General features: G+C 35.0%; 1 long non-coding RNA gene across 1 annotated transcript; it reads left to right on the forward strand.

Annotated features, from left to right (window-relative positions):
• The first annotated feature begins 277 nt into the window (after positions 1 to 277).
• Positions 278 to 3,020, forward strand: LOC136205795 (uncharacterized). Its single transcript, XR_010676087.1, has 3 exons — positions 278 to 1,021; positions 1,216 to 1,326; positions 1,758 to 3,020. It is a non-coding gene; the product is annotated as an uncharacterized lncRNA (long non-coding RNA).
• The last annotated feature ends 1,172 nt before the right edge of the window (positions 3,021 to 4,192 follow it).

The following is a 4,192-nucleotide window of genomic DNA, read 5'->3' on the forward strand; positions in this document are numbered from 1 at the left end:
TTAAAGTTTACCCACCACGTAAATGTTATTATGTGAAAATAATTAATTAGATTAAAATAACAAATTCCTAAACTAAAATTATCATGTCAAAATATTGTCATGTGTCCACTACAAAAAAACGTGGGCTTTACCAACACTTTTCTACCAACACTTTTATAAAGTGTCCATGGACTCAATTAGAAAAAGCCCAAGTAAATTAATTGTACAGGTCCAATTTTTACCTTTTCACTTCCACTAAATACTTTTCTCTAGTTCGCCATTTGCTATTATACAGAAATAAAAAGTTCTTTTGCCGCAAACCCTACCCACCCATCTCCGATTCCCCTTCTCACTCGCCACCAGTCCGCACCGCTGCTCATCTTCCTAGTTCTTCATCTCAGATTCTCCCTCCCACTCACCAGCTGTCGTTGCTCATCTTCCTTCCGCTCCTAAGTTGTCGAATGTTCTTTCTCTCTCTCACTCTGTTTTTTTTGCCTGCTGACTTTCTCTGATTTGCCGGCATTTGAGATTGCTGTTTGTTTCATGTCCATTTTTTCTTGCGTTTAAATTTCAATTTTATTTTCTGTCATGTAGTATGTGATTTTGAGTTTTTTTTTTTTTTTTTTTTTTGAGCTTGTATGATCTGCATGTATACTCTTGGGTTAAGCTTCAGCTGTAATTGGTGTTCCTTTGGAATCTTATGTTGAATATAAACTGTTATTTTCCTTTTTTACATTGTGTTCCATGCTTAGCAAAGAACATTTTTCCTCCTTTCCTTTCCTGGGAAAAGATAAAGGAGATGTTAATACATGTAATTAAACAAAGTGACCTTTTACTTGAATTCCACTTTCACCTGAGGTACACTGAAGTCATGCCATTTCTGCTTAATCTATGTTCTCCATAGAGTGTTGTATATATATTTTCTCTTTCTGTTTTTACCAAATCTTAGTGTTGACTTTTCTGTTGATCAGTATGTAGGCTGAAGTTGTTTAGGATGAGCTGCAGAGGTAGAATCCGCATTGAAGTCTGATCGGAGGAAGAGGTAATCAATAACCACCTTTGGCTCAGGTCTATTTAAAGGAATTTTAGATACAAATTGTAATTGTATCGCTGCAACTTGTAGAAGATATTCCAATAGGTGGTTGGTTTTTAGAAATTCTGCATATCATTGATGGGAAAGTATTCTTTATGATTGATTTCTCAATATTTTGCAATAGCCTAAAATTCTTGTTCCAGGTTGTGAGGTGTTTGGAAGATAATGACACCATTCATGTGAATGGCAAAGTTGATCCTAAGTCTGACATTGCTGTCATCAACTTAGAACTTATCATCTCAGATTTGGACCAGGTATACTACGACTTCTTTGGCATATAAAGTAATGGTAATAACAGAAATGTTAGTCTTTGGTATGCGGTTGATTCAACAATCAGTAATGTTCTTATCTCTCTTTTTATTCTGATGTAAGTCATTTGATAAATTTTTGGCAATTTTAATGTTGGATGAGTTAAGATTTTAAAAGAATATAATCGAGGTCAAGTTATCAATAGTAGTACATATTAAAAATTGAACTGACCATTTGAATAATTAATGCATAAATAAGGTGTGATTATTACTAAAGTTTTTAGAATCTCAATGTATTCGTACTTAAGGTTTTGAAGCACTCTGATCTGTTAATTTTCCTAACAGAATATGCAAGAGTCTTGACTCTTGTGCATCCTATTTATATGCAAGAGTCCTAAAGAGAACATAACTAACACAAATCATTATTGAATGTCTAGGTGTCTTTGTTGGTGGAAGCAAGGTGATGTTCATGATTCAAACACGCCATCGTCGTGTGAAATTCCTGACTGCTTATTCAGGCAACCCAACAGCGGGGTAGTCCTCACCTGCCTAGACTGCATCTAGGGTCAAAATAGTGGATCAGACGTACAAACTTGACTTAATTGATTGATTGACCTTTTAAATTTAAAAAATATATCTTTAACACTGAATTTATTTAAACAAATTTTAGCATTTCATCCAAAACCAGGTGAAATATAGTATTTGATTAGGTTGATAAAATAAGCTTTTACTAAACAAACGTGTAGCTTTTTTTTTATGGAAACAATATCGTTTTGGACCTTTTAATAAAAAATGTTACTTATAGTTTTTTTAATTCTAATAAAATTATATTTCTTAATTCTACAAAATATATATTTCTTTTTTAATTCCATTCATATTAATAAATTATTATTATAAAAAATTGTTCGATAAATTATTATTTTTAATTTTAATTTATATATATTATATTTATTTTTATAATAAACATGTTGATATTCAACAATTTATGTACTAACAATGAATCAAACGTTGTTGATACTATTAATATTTGACCATTTATCTATCCAGAATTTTATCATTTGGCTCCTGATTTATTTAAAATTTTATCATTTGGCCCCTGACTTATTATTTGGTCATATTTGGCTCCTGATCTATTCCATTTGGTGAAATTTCACCCAATTTGTATGAATATAACAAAATCGTTATCTCATTGTCAAGTAACGATATTTTGACACTTGAAGTTGAAACATTATATTTCTTAAGGTTTTTTTTTTCTACATTATGCAGAAATATTTAATTAGATTAAAAAATAGAAAAAGAAAAAACAAATTCTAAACTATTGTTTATCTAGTTCAAGTATCAAAATATCGTTACTTATTGATGAGATAACGGTTAAATTTGAATACAAATTGGATGAAATTTCATCAATTGGGATAGATCAAATGTCAAATATGACCAAATAATAAGTCATGAGCCAAATGATAAAATTTTGAATAGATCAAGGGACAAATAGTGTTTTAAGACTACTGTTAATTTATATACTAACAACAAATAAATCAAACATTGCTAATATTTTTAACCTATCTCAATTGAAAAGTCAATTTAATTTAGGTTATTTCTGAATCTTTGGGTATTAAATGAACTTGTGGAGTACCTACGCGTTACGCGGGATATATATTATTTTATACTTGGTAATTTAAAATGTTATATTGTTATATTTGATGGATCATTTCTCAAGTTGAGCCAACTTCTCAATATTAGGGATAAAATTATTCTTGACTGCCAATGTAAGGGGTATACTTAAATCATTTTAGACGTTAAGGGTAAAATTTCTCCTAGCTATAAACGTTAGGGGTATTTTTGCACTTTATCCTATTATAAAATAAAAAATGTATTACACAAATTAATAAAAAAAACTATATAAAAAAATCTATTGAACACAACAAAACATTGTTCTTCCGGTAATTATGTTGTAGAAATAAAAATAATATTAAAAAGAAACATATTTTATGAAAATAAGAAAGATAATTTTGTAATTAACAAATAACTATAAACAGATGTTCATGAAAATTGGTGTTTTTTGTAAAACGCTACAAAACCCTGCAGTTTTTAAATAAAATGGTAAAAGTTGGGGTTATATAAACCTAACCAAACATTATATTTTTCGCGGTTTAGAGTGAAATGCTAAACGCTCTTCCGAAAAGCTTAAACAAATACCCCCTAAATATGGAAAACGCAGCAGTGGATCGGAAATCATGCCAGATTGTAAGAACTGGGTTTGGGTGTTGTAGACACCGAGTCGGAGTACCTGTGACGAAAACCTGAAAACAGGACGGTTGAAGCGATTGATTCCGAAAGTTTCGAATAAAAATAAAATAAAGTAAGTTACGGCGGGTCGCTGTTACCGGTAAGGTGGCTCGCGTATGCTTAGCGGCATGGCGCGGGTGCTTAGCGGCATCCGGCGCGCGGTCGATAATGGTCGAACGCCCGCTCGGCGGCACGGGACGTGCACTCGGCGCCCGTCGGGCGCGCCACGAGTGGCACGCTCTCGACGTCCGAACAGTGCCCGGGTCTAGTGGCACGGCGCGCGCTCTCGTTGGCCACTGAGCGTGCGCGCCCGGTAGCGCGAAGCGCGCGTTCGACGACCGCGACGTGTGAGTGTCCGACGGCGCAGAACGCGCGCTCGGCGGCCGCGGGGTGTGCACGCCCGACAGCGCGAGGCACGTCCCGGGGGTCGTCGGGCGGACGCCCAACCACGTCGGGCGAACGCCCAACGAACGTTGGGCGAACGCCCAATGATGGTTGGGCGCTCGCCCAATGCCGTTGGGCGATCGCCCAACAAATGTTGATAGGAATCCTCCGATTGGCATCTTCCTCATCCGAAGAACTCTCC

The sequence above is a fragment of the Euphorbia lathyris genome, chromosome 9 (genome assembly GCF_963576675.1).
Source record: "Euphorbia lathyris chromosome 9, ddEupLath1.1, whole genome shotgun sequence".
In the NCBI taxonomy this organism is placed as follows: Eukaryota; Viridiplantae; Streptophyta; class Magnoliopsida; order Malpighiales; family Euphorbiaceae; genus Euphorbia; species Euphorbia lathyris.